Genomic DNA, 21678 nt, shown 5'->3' with positions numbered 1-21678 from the left:
CCAGAGCATCTCTTTGGAGGACCTGAGCCTCTGTGCCCTGCCTCGCTTTTTTTCTGGTTTTCCTTTTTTTTGGATACCTGGATGTCCAGGTATGAAAATTTGAGCCTGCACTGTAGATCTGCAGTGCGGGGAACATTTTTTTGCTCCCAGTGTGCCTCTTGCCACATCTCAAATGGCTCTGAGATGCAGCAAGAGGCATGTGCGGGGCTGTCTGGACACACCCTATGTGTCTAAATATCAGTCTTAGTAAAGGCAGGTTAAGTAATAATAGCATTGGCAATGATTATGGGTGTCTTGTGTAGATCTCAAATCAACAATGACAGAGGAAGCATAAAACAATTATGAAACACACTCCTCCTGGGAACTACATTTCAAACCATAACTTTATCTAAACTGTTTATCGGCTGTGTGGATTTAATGTATGAAGTGTCAAAAAGTTTCTTTGACATTAGGTTTGTTATGCTGCTTTGATTTATGCATTAAAGCAAAGCCTAGTAAATACAGAGGGTGTCTAGTAGTTTTGAGTTTGAAACATTGGAAATATTTGCTACAACAATACAATTGTTTACAGAGAAGTTTTTAAAAAACAAATAAAAATCACAAGCCTAAGAGGAAGATAAAGATGAATTGCAAAAATCTTTGTTTTCTATACCACAAGCTCATCTTCCAAATGCTATTATCTACTTTGTGCCTAAATCCATGTATGTGTATGTACAAACAGGTGGCTGGGCATAATTTTTCACAATTGTAAACAGAAAACAGTCATTTGCTGATGCAACAAGAATGCACATCTTGCAGACACAAATACTTGCATATACCCAAATCTATATATTTTGCAGAGTCAATACGCCTACATGTGCAGAAATTGTGGCAAAATCTGGATTAAAAATGACAATGGAGAAGGTAGGGGCTGGCATCTTGACTCAAAAACTTTCTTCTGAGCTCCATTTGTTTCACACAATAGCTCAAATCCATCCTTTGTACTTTTCTATTGAAGTTAATGGACTTACAAAAGCAGAATGACCACTGGCTACAAATATTCTGTGAAGTAAAGGGTTTTAACTTGCTGCAGCTAGTGAAATATGCTGAAATCTGAAACATGTCCACAGACTGACAAAGCCTTGAGATGAGATTTCGTGGAACTATGCAGTTCCAAACTTAGATTTGTCATTTTGCTTTTGGATGGTACAGTGTTCCTGCTCCCCTGAAAGCAGTGGTTTCAGAGGACCATCTTTAAAGAAGCAATCAAAAATTACTTTTAGAAAAAAATCAGGTGCATTCTAATATAAATGCAAGACAAAATGAAAGCTTGAGTTTGCTAGGGTAGCAATACTTCTAAGACAACTGTGGGGAGCAGAATGCTGAACCAGGAGAATCAGGTTTGGAGTGGGGCTGCTTCCTTTAAGCAGCAAATGGCAAAGCAGCAGGGACATCATGATGAATTCTGAGTTTGAGCAAAAGCTGCATTTATCCAGACTTGAGTCCAATCTTCTTCTTCTGTGCTACTTTATCTCTTGAAGGCTGAAGCCACCTGTGTTGCAGCGTCCATTTTAAAAGTAGGCATGCGTGGTGGCAGCTTCTTGATCACTTCCCTTGTTTCACATCAGTAGAGGATTAAAACTACAGGTAGGTGAAAAGTAATGGCATAAATTTGTGAACACTTTTTATGAATAAAATGAAGTGCAATTAGTTATGCTTTGAGGGAGGGACCATTTATCAATATTCTGAACTCTAACAGGGATTTGTAAAAAGACCTTTGGGATTAATATTAACAAATGTTAGCACAAAAATTTACTACCATATGTTAGATACTACTGTATTTGTTATTCTCCTGTTTCAAATACACATGCAATCATACAGGAGGAACAAAATCAAGTGATTTAAGTGGCCAATCATATGGCATTGGTAATAAACATATGTGAAAAATAATTGTTCCTCCAAGCAATCTGGTGGCATTTCTTGGAGTTCATTAAAAGCTTTATTCCTCCTGTAGTTCAAACTAAGTGCTTATACCTTGACCCTAACCTCAGTCAATACATGTAGTAGCTCATAGATGACCGAAGGCTACCATCTAATTAGTAAAGTTGTTCGAGAATTGTTCATTGTAATGCTTTTTCTAATGGAAAATATTCTTTCCACAAACATGAGGTAATTCACTTTTGTAAAAAAAAAAAAGAATCAATTTTCCACAGATGACTGAATGCTGCTGGCAGAGGTGGTGTAGCAGTTGCTAAGTTTAACAGTGGCAATTTTTGTGCACCTTCTCTTCCCCAAAGGCAGTTGTTGCCCTATTCCCCACTTCCATCCATCAGTTATGCTATTAGGGACCAGTTCTGCTTCTCAGGATTTTTTTTAAAACAAGGAAATGCAGTACTTGTACATCTAGTACTTTGTACAATGCTAGAAAGTAAAGTTCTTTTCTCCGAACATTGGCTCATACTGCTCAGTAACATATATAATGTATACAAAAGAAGCTACATAATTACTTAATATACTTAAGTAATACTTAAATATTGCTTATATTTAGTACAAAATACTTAAAACATGACCATATTCTAACGCCACCATTGTAATTTCTGTTCTAAAACCTTACTGACTTGGATCAAGCAAAACCAGGCTCGTAAAACCGCTAGACCTGTATTGCAACAAATCTCTTCCCTTTTCCCAAAAGAAAGAGGTCAATAGTTAACAAGACAGAGCATCAAGAGCTGGTTTTTCAAGTACTGATCCAACAACTGTTTCCTTAAGACCATCTGGCAAACTGCCCTGCATAGGGAAGCACTGACAGAATCACAGAATAAAGAAATGTAAGGCCAGGAGGGGAAAATAGAAGCATTCAGAAACATCATGTGCTACACATTTGACCCATCTTTATTTGAATATTCAAGCAGAAACCTCTTTGCTGCTTGTCTCTGACCCCATTTTGGCTTTGGTATGTGCATCCTTTGGTTATATAACTGAGAAATCATGCAAAAGAAATAGAGTCTGATGAACAGCTAAACAACGGACTTGGGCTTTAGGACCATCTGCAGTAGTTATGCGTAAAGTTCATAAAACACCAGCAGGACTGATATTTAACACTTATGTGAACTGGGATGTAAGTGGAAAATTATGGTCAGCTGTCTGATATTAGTGCTGTACCACAGATTTTACCTGGTTTTTATTTTCACTTTCAGGTCATAAAGTGTATCTTGCAGATATCAGATGGAAAAAAGTTGTACTGAGCAGCACACTTTGATTATCTCTTTATCCATCTAACCACTGAGACTCTGGTCCTGATTCAACAAGTTATATAAGCATGTGTCTAGCTAACATGATTAAACCTATTAACTTCAGTGGAACTACTCATATGTTTAAACTTAGGCATATACTTCAGTACTTTGAACTGCAGCCTTTATTGGTCCTGAGCCTTCCCCGAGGCACACCTGTGTAATCGATGAACACCATCCTAGAAATCTTTGGAGTTAAAAGTAGTCCGAGATTAGAAATAGGACCACAGTGAATAAATAAGAAAACTTGATATATAGCAATATTGATCAGCTGTTAAATAATAAGACAGTTATGATAGGATTAGAACAGGAGAATGTTTTAATTACATTTTATATTTGCTCTGCATGTCCACAAACTTACCATTGTTCTTTTTATTCATGCAAGAAGGCTCTCTGGGAGCTGGGAGATATTCACTCTCACCCTTAGAATGAAGCTGGCTTGAAAACTCATAAAAGTCTGGTGGTTTTGTGCAGTTCCTAAAGCCCCCTGCCCTGTAAACTCACATTTTTAATGAATTTGCAGGATCTAGCAGATTGGGTTCATTTAGAAAAGAAGAAATCCCTCTAAAGCACCACAGCTTCAACTATTCTGTTTCATTGACTTAGTCGGAAATGAAAGTTTGGACAAATAGGTGTTGAGACTTCATTTTATTTATTTTTATTTTTTTGAGACATATAAAACTTACCCTTCCCTGGGGCTTTGTAGGGTTTTTCTTCCCACTGTAATTCTGTTTTGGGGCTAAGGACTAGAGGAAGAAAGCACATTTACTTATTTATTTTTAATCCAAATTACTTTAACGTGCAAATGCCAGAGCTCATGGTAGTGTTTTAGAAAGAAAAAAAACCCTGCTACATGTTTTTCTCCCTTTAGTTCACAGATTTTAGTTACCCGTATATCCTGAAATCTAATTGAAACCCTTCTCGGCAGCAGTTGTTGTTGGTGTGTTTTCAATCTTAGTTAGCCATGAGGAGAAACATCATTTGGAAGACAGAGAAAAGATCTGGAGGCTGAAGAGTAAGTATTCTTTTTACCTATAAAGAATGGGATGTTTGTTATGCTCTAATTATTTTAAATTGTAACATTTATAAACAGACCCCAGTGTCTTTTGCAGAACAATTTAGCTTGATTCCGCTGTGTTAAAGGGATATGAATATCCATGTGGAGGATACAGAATTTTGAAAAGGGCGGGGGGGAGGTGGTGAGGTCCATCCTCACATATAAAAAACCACCTATTTTTCTCCAGTTAAAAATAAACTAGAAGCTTTACTAATATGTTATGGGCCTAGGACTGAATTATTCAGTTTAAGACTGAAAATGACCCCAAATATAACTTCATTGGAATGAGTTAAAACCAACCTGCAGGGCTGTGAATTAGGAGCTTCATTACCCAGAGCAGCTGACAGACAGCAGAATTGCAGAACAAAGGATGCCTTGCTTGGTGGAACATCAAGACCATTGAAAAGAAGTGAAGGTCATTAACACCTGTGGAACATGGATTTTTGATGGGATCAGATAGATTATAATGAGCAATGGAGTGAATTGACTCCCTCACCAGTGCCTGACCAGAAATGGAATGGGGGCAGTTGGTTTTAAACTTTGGGTGGCGCAGAAATCAAAAGGTGGTGGAAGTGCAACAGTTAACTCTCCTGCCCCCCCACCCCCCATCCACCCCTGTGCATATCTGGAAAGACTAGGAAAGCATTTGGCTTTTTATTTAAGTTTACAGAAGCAATTTTATCCAGCAAACATGATAGGGGGTCTACTCCTGACCTCCCGCTGGTTGTGCATCAGAAGAATCCCATTATTATCACTGGAGTCAACCAGTAAAAGAGCTGAATCAGACCTAAATATATTTTATATTACTCTATTAAATAGCAATAATAAAATAATTGATCTGGGGAAAAATAGTTTAAACTGAATAAATTGCTCCAGGTCTTAAAGTTTTGTTCCTGCTGTTGGAGGATGTGCTGTTGCTCAGTGCACACATCTGATTGTGTTTGATGCGCTACGAATGACAGAAGTGAGAAAAACCACTCCTCAGTTTTAAATTTTTGATGAGGTCTGATGTAATGTAGTTATTTTTTGGTTCTTAAAGATCTGTGAATATCATCTTTGGCAAGCAATGCTGCTTAGGGAGGGAGCCTGCAACATGAAAATGAAAAACCTGGCATCAATTGCTCAATAGCAAATTAAAGGGAGAGTGTTAAGAGGTAAAACCATAAAATGTACTGTCCTGGAAGGAAGACACATTACAGTCAACATCTTTTGAAGGGCTTACTATTTCTATCTCTATTTCTATATCTAACTGAAAATACTGGGTACAGAATAGCTTGACAACATTTGAGGGAAAAGAATTATAATTCCTTTCAGCATTATAGACAAGAGGAACTCTTTAAACCAGGTATTGTCAACCTGGTTTACATGTACTCCCGGGGGTACTTGAGAAGGTGGGGGATGGAGCAGTGCTGCGTAGCATCCTGCATTGCTGTGCAGGCTCCATGCACCCAGCTGGACATGGGGGGTGGGCGAAGCTCAAATGCTTTCAGCTGTGCACTACCTGCCCCCGGCCCCCTCTCAGCCCAGCTCTGTGTCTGGCCACTGGAGGGACACTGTTCCAAAAAGGTTGAAAACCCCAGTTTTAAATAATTTAAAATTAAATTTCCAAATTAGTGCTAAGCAGAGTTGGTAAAAAAAAAAAAAAATCAGTCAAAGAGGGTCCTTTGGAAAATGGTGTCAAAATTAAAATGTTGTGGGATAAGATCAAAATGATTCCATTTGCTGAAGTCAAAACAAAATATTCCCAAAGTATTTTGCTTCACAAAGTATTCTTACATTTCAACTTCTTGTCCTGATTCAGGATGAAACAAAATTATATAACCTGGAATTTCCTGTGGTCTGGATTTTTACCATGTCTACAGTGAATCCCCCCTTTTTTCCTGTCATTTTATTGAAATTTACTTTTACCAAGGTAGTCTCTCAAGCCTGTGTTTTTTCCATGTCACTTTTATCAAGAGGGTAAAACATATAACAAGTTGCTCAGTACAGCACAGTGTGTGATCTAAATGTGCTTGCATAGAAAGAGAAGCACAATGTTCTCCAGAGAGTTATTCTGTGTTGAAATGATTTAGATCTGGAAAATTAATCTGTTCATCCTTCTGGACAATTTCTGAAACAAATATTTGGCCAGATTTATAGTACTGTATGTTAGCAGCCCAAATGATTCTATGGTAATACCTTATAATAATCTAGAGGCAAGGATTTTTGTGGTGATAGCTTTTATTGGTCCAATTCCATATTTAGGATAGAGTTAGACAAGATTTTGAATGCAAGGCATTTTTTTTAGAGTTGATGCCTTGCTTGCCCACCTGTGGTTATGCTACTGCCTATGAGCCCATCCCAGATCAATGCTCAACTGTGTTAGGCCCCATGTAAATGAAGAACACCTTGCATTTTAAAGCTTGTCTAATTTGATCCCAACTATGCCGTTGGTCCAATAAAAGATTTCACCCCTCAAAATCCTTGCCTCTCACATAATTCCTGGACCATCATGGCTACAACATTACTCTGACACTACCATTATAATAATCTAATCAGTCAAGAGTTTGTCTTGCTTTACTTTTGGCATAATAGTATGCCAACAGTATATTAATAAATGCAGCATATTTTATCATGTAAAAACAACCAACCTTTCTACTTCTCATTCCTGATGCCTCTAGATGACATTATTTTATTCTGATTAGAGAAACTGTAAGAAATACATTATTAAAAAAATAAAATAAAACACATCTCAAGCATGTCCCACCCAATGTACTCAAATAAATAGTCCAAACCTGGAAATGTGCCAGTGAATATACATTCCTGTGCAGCTGCTGCCAAGATCTTGACTAGTTTGTTTGAGAAAGGTCTCTGGGAATGACCTTGGAGCAACCTCCTTTCATGTTCTTCTGTGTCTGATCATGCCCAAACATGCCTGGGTGCAGGTGAGTTGGGCATTAGGGGGGTGTGAAGTGGGCCCTCAATTTAGATTTGGCCCGAATCAGGGACAGTGATATGATTCATTGATTCAGATCACTGTCCCTGATTTGATTTGGCCAAATCCAAATCTGAAGATCGATGCTGATTCGGAGAATCAGCAATTCAGCCACAGACACAGCTTTAAATGTTTTTTGTACAGACCTCGAGGTACCAGCACAGTTCTTGAATGCTGCAGTGCTTGGGAAGATGGAACATCCCACAGGAGTATGGCGGGCCACCCTGTATTTCATAGTTTCATAGTTAGTAGGGCCAGAAGGGACCTGAGCAGATCATCAAGTCTGACCCCCTGCTGTGGCAGGAAAGAGGACTGTGCTCGGCAGCACCCCCAGAAGTGGACCGGAAGTACTTATGCTCCACTGCCAAGGAGCTTGTGGGCCCCTCACCCCGTGCCCCTCAGTGATTAGCCATGGGGAGACCCAGAGTACCCCCCCAGACCCAGGAGGCACCAGTCACCGAGCTGGGGAGGTGCTGGGGTGGGGCTGTCCAGTGGACCCAGAATTGGACCAGAAGTGCTTCTGGTCTACTTCCAGGTCTGCTGCTGAGTGCGCTGGGGAGCCCCCTGAGCTCCTGTAGGATGCTCCATGCACCCACCATCTCAGCGTGCATGAGCCAGCTGGTACTTTGAGATATGTAGAAAAAACAATTAAAACTGTGTCTATGTCCGAATTGCTGAATCTTTTCAAATCTCTCCGACTCTATTCAGAGGGTTATGATTCAATTTGAAGAGATTAAAGGGTCCTCTGATTTGATTTGGATTTGGAGATTCAGCCACTGAATCAGGCTGAATCTCTGCTGCATTGAATCAGGGACCGAAGCTTTGCACAGCCCTGTTGGGCATGCTTGGGAATGGCTGGGCCATGGCACACTGCTACCCAGGGCTTGGTAAACCCTATGTTCCTCTGATTTTAAGAATGCTTTTGGAAACTTGTAGTGCAACAAATACAGCAGATGTTTTTGTTCTGTATATATACATTGCCCAACAAATTGGGCCCTGATCCAGGCCTGGGCTTCCAGGTGCTACCATAATGAAGAAGTATGATATGAACATACATTCATCCTAATTTTAGCAGGATAGTCTTTGGGTTTTTTTCAGTTTTGGGGGACACATTGCTGCATTGGGGTAAACAAGCTCATGGGAACAAGATCCAATCCATGGTCCATCTAACCCAGTATCCTATACTTAATAGTGGCTATTACCTAGTGCTACAGAGGAAGGCTCAGTAAAGATCTAATCCTAATTCCTAATAGCTAAAGATTGACTCAGTCCTAGAAAGCAAGAGGTTTTCAATTGTTTTCAAATTCCTTTCCTATTCCTTCTAGTGTACTTTTACAAACCTAGCATTGACATGGTGATACTGCACTCCACAGCTTAATCCATAGGTTTTGAATACATGGGGGCTTGAGGGCCCTGGCGTCCCTTGGGAAGAGGGTGACCAGCTGTTTGTTATTGGGAGGGACAGTCCTGAAATGGGAACATCAAGTCCCAGTCCTGGGCTGCATGATTCTTGGACAGCATTTGTCCTGGATCCCCAGTATTGTGCAGGGATCTGGGTTTTTCATCCACCATGAAAAAACATGGGAAATGGTGGGTTTCCCTGTGTAGGCTGGCAGAGTTCCAGCCTGCAAGGGGATGCTTGGGGCTGGGGGGAGCAGAACGCAGGAGGGTGCCATGTGCATGTGTGCATGTGCTCCTATTCACGTGGCCAGGAATACAGTCCCAGACAGTGGTGGAGAGCATGTCCCCCAGTTGCCTGTAAGTAAGTCTATGGGGGAAGGAGTGGAAGATTGAGGCCCCCATGGTGAGGGAGGGAGTGGGACAGGGGTTGGGCCTGGGGTCACTGCCTAGTGCATGGAGTCTGGGGCAAGAATGGGGAGTGGGACAGAGCCACTGGCATCTTGTCTGGGGGGGTGGCTCCCTGCCACTGCATGCATTTCTGTGGAGAGGGGCATGGGGGAGCACATGTCCCCCAGATTTATGTGTGAGGTGGGGGTGAATGCTGGCTGCCTGCTGCAGCCTCAGGGCTCCCTGGCCTGTGCAGAACTCCCTTCAGGAGCTCTGCAAGCTCTGCACTGGCTTCGCTGCCATGGTGAAGGCACCCCCTGCAGCAGCAGGGGTGGCAGCAGAGAGTTGTGTCCCTTGCTGTTGCTGTTCCAGGGGGATGCCAGCAGGGTGGGGAGCCCTGAGCCCACAGCAGGCAGCCTGCATCCGCCCCCACCTCCAACAGGCTCTGCTTGTCTTTGCTCCAGCTGTGCCATATTAGGCTCCCCCTGGCAAAAATAAAAGTTGATGCCTAGGACTTAATCACAGATTGAATGAAAGAATATTTCTTTTTCTCAACTTCTGATTTACCATGTTTCAATTTAATTCAATGTTATCTTGTTCTTATTTGACATGAGACAGCAAGGAATGGAAGTTTCTGATTTATCTACTCTATACCATTTATTGTTTTGACTCTTTATCATGTTCCTTCTTACTTTTCTCCTTGTAAAGTAAATAATCCAAATCTTTTCAATCTCTCTCCATATGAAAGCTTTTTCATACCTTTAATTTTTGTTGCCTTTCTGTTAAGATGCACTAATTCTGCAATAACATCTTTGAAATGAGGTGAAGATCTTCTAGAGGAGAGTTTATCAGTTTACAAAATGAATTTACTTCTATTACTATATTCTCTTCTGTCTCATTATTTTACAGCTTGATTATTTTTATTTATCAAAGCTATATGCCATAAAGAAGACTTCACTGAGATGTCTACAGTGATACTCAGCTCAATTTCTTGAATTATTATAGTTAATTTACAAACCTGTAAAGCAAAGGCATAGCTCAAATCCAACTTAAGTATCAGCCCTTTGAGGAGAGGCTAAAGGGCCTGAACTTATTCAGCCTCTACAGGAGAAGGCTGAGAGGGGATCTGGTGGCTATTTACAAACTTACGGGGGTGGGGGGCAGCACAAATTGGGGGAAGCTCTTTTCCCCTGGGCACCACCTGTGATTACTTGGAGTAATGGCCACAAATTGTTTGAGAGAAGGTTCAGGCTGGACATCAGGAGACATTACTTTACAGTCAGGGCTGCCAGGCTCTGGAATGGACTCCCAAGGGAGGTGGTTCTCTCTCCTACCTTGGGGGTCTTCAAGAGAAGGCTGGATAGATATTTGGCTGGGGTGATATGAGCGTGGCACACACTCCTGCTCGGGGCAGGGGGTTGGACCTGATGATCTATTTAGGTCCCTGCTGACCCTAAGCACTATGAAGCTATGAAACTCTCTCTTCTGTATTTCTCTTAGCATTCCAAAATTAATCTTTCCCATATGGATTCTTTAAAAAAAATCCTTTTATTCATGTCTAAATATTGGTGTCATCATAACAGTTTTCTCAACCCACTGAGAACTTCAAGTACTGAGCAACTGACCTGTCTTCACCTTTCCACCTCTGTACTGGTTACTCTCTCTTATAATGACACTCTATCATTCTTTCTACAATTTTTTCTATTCCTTTGCCTAATTTGACCAAAGTGCATAAGTCTGTGCCTACTGATTTCCAGCTATAGATCCTGCTCTTCTTCAGTCATAGTCCTAACATATGCATTCAACTTCTTTTCCATTCAGGAGATATTCCATTTGGCACCACATCTTACAGGCTTTAATTTTCCTCCTGTCAGCAGCATTGATTCTCAAGATTCACATCCAAAAGTTATTGTGGAAAAATATAGCTTTTCACCAGTTGATCCTTCATACAAGATGCCACAGTCCTTCCAACCTTTCAAAAATAGAGGTCATGGCTGAGTGAGCTATTCCTAGTCTCATTCCAATTTCAGATTTACTAAATTTTCATTTTATGACGGCCAATTTTAAAGAAAATGTCCCTTTTTCCATGGTGAATGTGTAGGTAGGGAATGTGTTCTATATTTCAGTGAGAACTGTTCAAATCCCCAGTGGGCTCTCAGATGCTGGCCGAGTTTCCCCTAAGTTTGATTTTTTTGGATATGTGCAACTTATATTTCTTTCATTGCACCACAATGATTCTCTATAATAACTGCTACTAAATTGGTTATTTTCTGCTTCCAACTTGGTCTGTTTTCAGTGCTGTACAAAACTGATCACTACCAGGACTGTGGTGATGGTTGCAGTCATGCCCCTTTTGGCAATATGGTGTACGTGCAGTGAAGAGAGCTCATTGAGCCTGTGCCACACAACCAAAGGGTGTGGCTACAACTTCTTGCTGTGAACTAGTGAACTCCTAGATGCCAGTGAGCTCCTAGAGCTCACTGGCATGTCAGCAGAGCTCCTGCTGGAAGCTCCTCCTATGCCATGAGCTATATGAGCTCACCAGCTGGTTAGTGTGGAGTCTGTCTAGATTAGTCTCTGTTTTCAAGCAGCACTAAACTTGCTGTGGTTTGCTCTTCACCCTGAATTCAGCAGCAGGAGAAAGGAGGAGAGGAGACTCTGGGCCTGAAAGCAGGGCCTAAGTGTCACTATCTCTCATTTTTCCTTTCCTTTTTGGGGATGGGAGGAGGAGGGAGGGCAAGAGCAAACAGCAGCAGGCTCCAGAGTGGCTTGAAAGCAGCAACTCCTAAGAAACCCTGTGATGACCAGTGAGTGTGCTTGTAGAAATCATAGCACATGTGTATTTCCCAGCAGGAATTCTGCTGACACGCTGGTGAGCTCTAAGAGCTCGCTGTGTATACAGCATGCAGCCGAAGGGGAAACTGCATCCCCTCTACTGGGACACTACTGAGTGACTCTCAACACTGAATACTGCCTATTAGCAGCGTGGAAACACATGCCGTGATCTTACAGCATTGTCAATCAAATTGCATTCTCTAGGACTGACATAGTGTTTACTGAAAAAAAAGTCTTGTCAATAACCAACTTGCTCATTAACTTATATTTCTAGTGTAGAAAGACAGATGCATATTTATGCTCTTTCCATAAAGTACTTTAACTATGTGCTTAAACTTAGGCCAGTAGAATTTAAGCACTGGCTTAAGCGCTTTGCTAAAGGTGATTTGCTAAACATGATTGCAAAGTGCCTTAGCTTTCATTCTCCTGGGGTCAGGGTCTCATCCTCTAAGGATATGAAAAGCTGAGTAGACGGCAACAGGGTTTGACCAGGTATTGCTATGTCCTTGAACATAGGCCATAGGAATATTTGATTTGATTTACTTCAGATGTGCCAAGTGTCTAGTTAATATGATTGAAACCAATAGCAGTAACAGATGCTAGGTACAAGTAAAAGGAAAACATTCAAACATTTAATATCTATATTGTCACAAACAGGACAAATATTTCAAACTGATGAGGGACTGACTAGAGAAAACTGCTCTGCTCTACAGTTTCCCAAGGAAAGCCATGCTTCTGGGGAAATATTTTTCAAAACTCATTCTTTTATGAAAACTTTATTCCTGGTCCCAGGAGAGAGCAGGAAAACAACCTGACATGTTTGGGGGATGTTCTTTTAGTTCATACTTATTGCTATATTTATGGCTTGTTTTTAAAATGCTTATGGCATCAAAGATGAAATGCAAAACTGTACATTTGGCAAGCAAGTTTCTTTGGTCAGACTGCAATCATATGATTGGTAGTTTTCCAGGAAGACCTGAAGGGGGCAAGTTACATTTATGTGATCTAAATCCACATGCAGGGGGGATTAACATCTGTTAAAAGTATTATGTTTATCATGCAGGTGTTTCAATATTTGTATTTATTATGTGTTGCAGCAACAGTCTCTGAGAAAACATTCATATAACAATCTGGTTGTTTTATTGTCTGAATCTGTCAGGACAGTCATTTTGTTACTCCAACATTGTGATTCCCTTGCAAGCTGTAAACTATTTAATGAAGTGAGTATATCGAGAAAGATGACAGACTTTCAAACTTTTGGAAGAGGGTATTACATCAGTGACTTCAGGTTTTACACTTGGGATTGTTCCTAATATGTGTACACCAAAAATGTTGAATTAGATTGAACATTTCCAGAATTCCAGTAAATTCCCTTGTGCAGTCCTATACTTGACATTGCTTTCATTACGTCAATAAACAAAACATTTAGACTCCAATATTAGTGGAAATAAATATTCTGTGAATTACCTCGCCGAAAGTGTAATTACATCTGACTTTGAAGAGCTTTGCTTCATGTGGCTGTAATGCTTTTATTGCCCAGAGAGTAACTATAGAAATATCGTAACCTGACTAAACAAGATTGTTACCATTTAAAATGAGAGTAAGTTTAAAAGTCTGACGTACCGATTTGCATTGTAGGGAAGTGTGACACTGCCAGCATTACACAGACAAGGCCAGGCTAAAGAATGTTATGGTTGCAGAGCCAGAAAAAGTTAGGAAATACCAGATTTAAAGTTTCTAGTGCAATCTTAACTTATCCTCCTTGTGTGAATGAATGCTTTGTGACCCAGTACTTAATTACACAATCACATCATACTTTTTTTCCTAATAGGATCACTGAGACCTGATCCAAATCTTACCAGAATGAATACAAGCCTTTTCACTGACTTAACTGAGTTTAGTTCAGGTTCAAAAAGTGATATGATTCTCTTCCTTATATTTATGCAACTCCATTAGCATGGGGTAATATAGGTGTATGCAATAACAGAGAATAAGGCATGATTCGTGTTCTCAAGAGCTTCCAGTTTAAACATATGGGACCACCAACAAACTACCAAGAGATTAATTAGGGGTGAAGTTAAAGCTCAGCCCCTTATCTGTAGTCACTACTTGTGCACATGCTCATTGAAGGTTAAGCTACTCAGTATTTATTGTGGGAATAGAGTATGCACATGGACACTGACTGCAGAATTGATGATAAGCTGCAACATTCACATCCTATCATACCTTGGGGTAACTTTTTCATGTGACCATACCATGTGGACCTGAACTTGAAGGATCTCCATTGCTTTGATGGCTCCACAAATGTACAGATTTATTCCCCTGCTCACCACATGATCAAACCCTAAAAAGGCAGACAAAAAGGCAACCCCCCACAATGAGATACAGCATAGAAATTTGTGCTATTACTGGACACTACACAGTCCAGGTAAAAAATGGATTGTAAAGATTATTAGTGGGAGCATAGACAATAGAGATAAAAGAAGAATTATTTTCCTGTCCTCATTTTGGGATCTAGGATTTAAGAACCTTAAGTGATGCATCTTAAAATAATTATTGTATAAAAGTCCTTTACATTTATAATGAGTGTCTAACCATGCATGAGGTCTGGTGGAGAGCCAGATGGCACACAATCAGTCCTGAAAAGAGAGCGTTTCATAGATTTCATAGACATTAGGGCTGGAAGGGACCTCAGAAGATCACCGAGTCCAGCCCCCCAGCCGAAGGGCAGGAAGGCAGCTGGGGTCATAGGATCCCAGCAAGGTAAGCATCCAATTTACTCTTGAAGGTGATCAATGTAGGTGCTTGAACCACCTCTGATGGCAGGCTGTTCCTGACCTTGGGGGCTTGGACAGTAAATAAATTCTTTCTTATTTCCAGCCTGAAATGGTCTTGCAGTAGTTTATAACCATTCAACCTTGTCATCCCTTGGGGCGCTCTGGTGAACAAACATTCCCCCAGATCCTGATGGTCACCCCCGATAAACTTATAGGTGGCCATCAGATCACCCCTGAGCCTACGCTTTTCCAGGCTAAAGAGCCCCATGGCTCTCAGCCTGCCATCGTAAGGTCTGTTTTCCTGACCTCCGGTCATGCGTGTGGCTCTTCTCTGGACTCTCTCAAGCTTCTCCAAATCCTTTTTGAACTGTGGAGCCCAAAATGGGATGCAGTATTCTAGCTGTGCCCTCACCAAGGCCAAGTACAAGGGCATAATGATGTCCCGGGATTTGCTTGAGAAGCATCTATGGATGCAAGCCAGCGTTTTGGTTGCTTTACTAGCTGCAGCATCGCATTGCAGACTAATCTTCATCTTGTGGTCAATGATGACCCCCAAGTCTCTTTCTTCTGTAGTACTGGCCAGTGTAGCACTGCTGAGCCTATAACGATGCTGCAGGTTTTTCCTCCCAAGGTGGAGAACCTTGCATTTTTTGGTGTTAAACACCACCAGGTTTTCATCCACCCATTTGCTGAGCCTGTCCAGGTCAGCCTGGATTGCCCTCCTGTCTTCAGGTGTGGATGCTTTGCCCCAAAGTTTGGTGACATCGGTGAACTTGGCCAGTCCGCTTCTGACTCCAATGTCCACATCATTAATGAAGATGTTGAACAATATGGGGTGAAGGACAGAGCCTTGGGGGACCCCACTGGTCTCAGGGCACCATGACTTTAGTCAAATACCACCCTCTGGGTCCGACCACAGAGCCAATTTCCCAGCCAGTGGATTGTGGTGGACCCAAGGCCACAATTGGCTAGTTTTGCCAAGAGGTGATCATGGGATACCAGATCAAAGGCTTTTTTGAAGTCAAGATATATGACATCAATCTCTTCTCCCTTGTCCAGGTGATAGGTCACCTGGTTGTAAAAGGAAATGAGATTGGTCAAGCAAGACCTACCCGCAACAAACCCATATTGGCTATCCCTCAGGATGTTGGCATCGCCCAGTCCATCAAGGATGGCCTCTTTAATAAACTTTTCTAAGATCTTCCCTGGGATAGATGTCAGGCTGATGGGCCTATAGTTTGCCAGATCCACTTTAGTTCTTATCAGTAAAGGGAATGATATAAACATTTTTTACCATTACTTCAAGGTAGCTCCCCCAACACATCAGTATCCTCTGTATTAATCATCAGTCAACTAACCATTATCCACTTCCTAATCTGAGTAAATATTAGTTATAATTAAATAACTTGTCTGTAATCATTATAATTGCATTAACAATACCTATTACTATTCATGTGTATGGAACAAGAACTATTGATATACTCCATCATCATCATCTCACTGTAAACCACTCTGTCTCTCTCATAGTCTCAGGGATGATACATCTATTCATCTTGCCATGGTTTCAAGAAAGCAAGATCTCACTTAATCTATTTTACATTAGCAAGTTTATTCTACTATGTGTCTTAAACTCATTCAGCTGGCTCTCTCATCTAATTATATCTTCCAACAACCACCACAGGAGCAGCGTTGGACCAACTCATGGATTTGTTGGTTGAATGGTCAAACTAATACTATTGAAATGTTTATATAATTTTATTCTTTCCTTAGTCCTTCAGAATTAGTAACATCTGCTCCTGCTGATGGAAAATATCCCCTTGGTCACAGAGGGATCACAGTCACATGCTGTTGCTGGAACGGCCTGTGTGAATCAACACTAAGATAGACTCATCACTCTGCACCTAATAGATATAACACCAAAATGTAGCCAAGACATTCCTGGCCAAAGTGGGAGGTAACAGCATGTCCTCTAGTGGATGACAAACAGAGACAGATTGAAAAGAGAATCCTTCTAGTATTTCCTAATTCTGAATCCTTTCATCCTACTAAGCAGTGTCCACCTATTTTCTCTTAATTTAAGCATTTGTTACCAGCTCAAATTCTCATCAGTTCCTGATTTTTGTTTTTTAAGGGAAAAATAAAGCAATGTGCATGCAGGAAATAGAGGAAGAACTTAGGTATTGTGTGCTTTCTTTAGAAAAGCTGCAGGAGTGTTGGGTGGGGATAGGAGAAAGGACTTTGCAGCTTCTAGGTCATTTGGATATGGAGGCCTGTTTTGGTACATCTCTCAGCATTTCTAGTCTGTGCAGGGCCTTTCATTCCCTAAAATCCTACAGTGCTTAAAAATAGCATGCTCATACCACTAAAACACAGTCATATCTGCGATGGATTGTAGCAACCAGCCAGCACCCATCACACTGTCAAACAGTGGTGGAGAGAAGCAGAAAGGAAATTTTAGCTTGGAGAGTACAGCACACACCTGCTTTTGTGAACTGACACAGAATTATTAATGTACCTCACCCAAATGTGTATAAGAGTTTCAGAGATGTGAAAGTCAGTCTCTTTTCAGAGTTTACAGTCTGAATTTAAGATGTAAATTGCAGTTCATGTACACAATTACAGGGGCTGGGATGCCTTGAGATAATCCCCAATGCCTAATTTCAGATTTTATGCCTATGGCATGAGTGGGTACAGCTAATTTTTAGTGGCTGTCTCAAAATGACATGGATTCAGCACATGGACTGAACACTCATTCTCAAACCAGTCCATTAATGATCTATGACAATTTCCTATAGTAACTTTCCAGCTTCAGAAAACTTCTCCTAATGCCACCACCTCTCTTACTTCAGTGACCTTTTAGAAACTTCAGAAAATGTTTATATACAAAAGGAAGAGACAATCCCTACAATTTAGTCCCTTTTTCCATAAGACAAATGTAATTTTTTTCCTATAAAGCTGCCCTTGTGTCTATAAACGAGCAGGGATGCTCCTCTGATGCAAGCAGACTCGATTAACCAATTCTGCTGGAGCATGGTAATTGCCATGCTCCAGCAGCCTCCTGCATCTTGTGTATCAGCGTCCTTGTATTTTAAAATAGGGTGTGATATCTAAAGCACATTTGACATGCTTTAGATAAAGTGCCCTCACTGCCATTTTGAAGTGTGGGGACACTGATACACGAGGCACTCAGGGCACTTCAATTAGAGTGGCTCTCAGTGCCACTCTAATTAAAACACCCTCCCCACCTGCTCCCAAAGCACGTGTATAAATGCCCCTTGTTCATATTTGCCTCAACATCTACCCTTTTCAATACATTTACTCAAGAGATGTGTGCACTTAGATCCCAAGTATCTGTGCCCAACTGATGTACAGACATGCAGAGAGCCACCTACAGCACATCCACATGAAATGCTAACTGCACAGTAGCTTAATAATACTGCACAGTGGTAAGTCACAGAAAAAAACAGTGGTAATATGCTACTGTGCAGTATTATTAGGCTACTGTGCAGTAGCATCACTAAAGAGGTATTTGCTGGCGCTACTGTGCAGTAAGTCTGATTATACAAGTATTAAATAGATGCATAGTAACCACTGAACATTAATGAACGTGTAGATGTGCCCGTAGTGTAATTTTTTTGTAACAAGTAGGAGAACATTTCTTATATGTCACATAATGATAGAAGAAAGGGGCTTCAAGGCACAGGCTCTAAAGGCATACCCTCAGGTCTTGAATTCAGTGGAAGAGCAATGCAAATTTACAACAGCTGAATATCTGCCCTGGCTTTATTACATCTGCATTCATACTCATTTGCTCTTACCCCTTATGCCATATCATGGAAGCATGTTTTGCATGATAGAATTACCCACAATATAAAAATGCAATATATTACTGTACAGTATTACTCATGGTTTAGATGAAAATGGGGCTTTAATAGAAACAATTAAGCAGTGCTTCAAAAGATCTACTATCTCATAAGGGGCTGAGAACCTTACTTTTTCAGTGGGAGTTGAGGATATGCAGTACTTGACAGACCTGAGACATACAGAAATATAAAAGTGAAGTAACTGACATGGGATAGTTAGCTACATATAATAAGAAGAGGCATTGTTTAAAATGGACAAAGTGGAGTGGGGAACCAGCCATCACAGATAGTTTTGACAGAGGGCCGTAAAGTGGAGAGCAGCGTACTGTTTTAGCAGGCATTAATGCAGCAGACAGACCTTGCTAATGATCTATAAATAAAACAGAAAATATGTCTTCCTGGCTTAAGTGAATTATTGTTGCCATTAAGGATGATAGCACAACATGGGAGGAAAAGTAGTACTACTTCTCAAAAATGGAATATGCCTCTCTCACAGTCATTATTAACATTACCAGAAATTGGACTAACACAAATTTAATACAGACAAACTTTATCAGTCCCAGGCTCAGGTTTTGCTATTTTTGATATTGCCATCAATGCAAAAGAAAAATATATGTTCTCCCTGCAAAACTTCAGGCAACACTTGTGATACTTGCGGTTCCCTCCTTCTGAATAATGGATGGTGGAACACAATCCTGATGAATCACAATAGGACACACGTCTCTTGATTATCATTAGACTTTTTTAAAAAGTTCAGTATTTAAGGAATGTCTTCCATTATTAATCAGGGGGCTACTTATTAAATAATAAATACTTTTTAAAAAGTTGGTTTCCTGTAAAAGTTTTAATGTGAACTGACATGGGGGGAGTTAAGGGAAGTTAATCAGAGTTGTTGCTCAAGGTTTAGATTTATACACCTACACATACACATAAATATTTGTATTTGTATATATGTGTATATGAAATTAAGAAAATAGTTTTAAAACCTAACCCAGACTATGATATTATTGCTTCATTTTTAACACTTAAGCACATGAACAAAATACTAAGGAAATTACAGATTTTCCATCTCTTGATGTCTTCAAGTGAAGGCTGGTTACCTTTGTAGAAACCGTACTTTAGTCTAACCCAGTACAGGGGTAACTGGGCAAATTTTAAGGCCCATGGTATGCAAAAGGTCAAATTAGATGATCTAATGGTCTTTTCTGATTTATAACTCTACAAATCCTATCTTGCAAAATTGACTTCAGTACTTTCATGGTCAGTATGAAGATTAACAGGGTATGTACTGTTTCTAGTCATATATATGAAGTGTTTTACAAGGCTCTCCTCAAAGCAATACAATGACTCTCATGTTTAAAGAAATAGGAATCATCTCTCCATCTTCCACATCACTAAGGAGTAGAATTAGGGATTTTTAAATGAATGAGTCTAGGTAATGACTGTGCAAAGAGGTGGATTTGTTATTTGGCTCCAAATGTGGCAATGGTCATGCTTATTTCTTATATCAAGGTATAGAAAAAAAATCCTTTATATCATGTAACTTTCACTTCAGCCTTCACATATATTTTTAACCAACTTTACTGATTAATTTCTAAATCTATCTGATGTCAGTAATCATTTATAGGACTGGTCCCCAACTCCTGCTGGTTCAAAATCATGCTAAACTAGTAATGCCCTGATGGCGTCAGATGTTGCCCTCCCTGTCAACCTCACTTTGAACTTTTTAGTTTCCTGTGGCCAGAAGCAACACTGTAGGGTTGTCACCTGTGAACCATAGATTGAGAACTACTGATGGAAAGATCTGAGAATATTGTATTGTTGCAGCAGCAAAAAAAGAAGTCTTATATCATGCTTGAGTGAAAAAAAATGCAATGAATTTGATTTGCTAAAAGTCATTTGTCTACATCATTAGCTTTATCCAAACTATCCACTTTGTTAAGCAGTGAGATTTTCTCTTTTGAAAGACTTTACTTTCATCTAGCACCTGTTTTACTGATTATGTTCCCTTTCCCCTCTTTTGTCTTTTATAGGGTGAATGTGCAAAATGGGGCCAAAATGGGGTTATTAGCTTCATGGCTATCTACATTTACTATCCAAAATGCCTTACTGTCTGGTTTTGGACACAGAACCAGGGTTTGGATACTTGACTGGCTACTGGAGGCTCATAACACAGAGAAGTGACACCCCATTATTTTCCATTTACTTATGTTCTACCATTTTTCCATATCACTTTGTTTCTAATGTTGTTAGTAAAACACTGTTACTTGTCAGCTTTGAAAAATCTGTTCTGTTAGGATCTGTGTATGCCTGCTACCCTTTTAAGTTATAATTAAACACAGAAATCTCAAAGTGCTCTATTTATTTGGATCAAAATCCAAGGTCTTGGATTTGATATTTAAAGCTGATTGTTAAAATATCCCAAATCATTTTCATGTTTGTAGAACTGGGCTTTAATTTTGGAATTCAAAATTTTATGGAATTTCTTAATTTGAAAAACATGGATACAAAAATTCCCTTTGCTAAGGCATGCTTTCTTAACCTAGAGATCAGTTCAGTAAATCATGTGCCCCTCAGCACATTTTCTTTGTTTTACAGTGGTTCGTTACTGCAGATAAATGTAGTTATATTACACATAATAGGAACACAGAATTTTTGTGCAGGTACCTAATTGAAGGGGATAAATTTTTATGTAGCAGCTCCTCCTAAATCATTAGTAGTCCAGAGGTAGTAATATAAATGGTAGCAGTGTTATGTCATTTTTGAATGGAAAGATACAAATATCTTTATTTTTTGTTTTTGAGATTTAACACGATTTGAAATGAAGTTTGCTTATAGCATTTAAAAAGAGTTAGAAAAGCACAGATATTTATAAAGAAACAACATCTTTAAGTTTTATTATTAAATCCACCATTGCTTTGCTGACCAATAAAATGGAAAATGTGTGCTTTTATAGGTTTATAAAAAAGGCTAAGTCTACTTGCATGAAAAATAACTTTCACCGATTGAGTACAGGTGGTGACTTGTTTAAACTCCGAAGATGTAAAGGCTTAGTATGTATGACTGAAAAAGGTAACATGGCACAATAAAAAGTCTTCCTTTCTTTGCTCATCAA

The 21678-nt window shown here is 40.0% G+C and overlaps 1 long non-coding RNA gene across 1 annotated transcript; it reads left to right on the top strand.

Moving 5' to 3' along the window:
• The first annotated feature begins 1396 nt into the window (after nucleotides 1-1396).
• Nucleotides 1397-21150, top strand: LOC149870414 (uncharacterized). The gene is made up of 3 exons (XR_016440738.1): nucleotides 1397-1626; nucleotides 4141-4284; nucleotides 20597-21150. It is a non-coding gene; the product is annotated as an uncharacterized LOC149870414 (long non-coding RNA).
• Nucleotides 21151-21678: the final 528 nt, after the last annotated feature.

This window comes from Crocodylus siamensis, chromosome 2 (genome assembly GCF_052110815.1).
Source record: "Crocodylus siamensis isolate JL-2025a chromosome 2, ASM5211081v1, whole genome shotgun sequence".
Classification (NCBI taxonomy): domain Eukaryota; kingdom Metazoa; phylum Chordata; order Crocodylia; family Crocodylidae; genus Crocodylus; species Crocodylus siamensis.
This window is presented reverse-complemented; position numbering and strand designations above follow the sequence as displayed.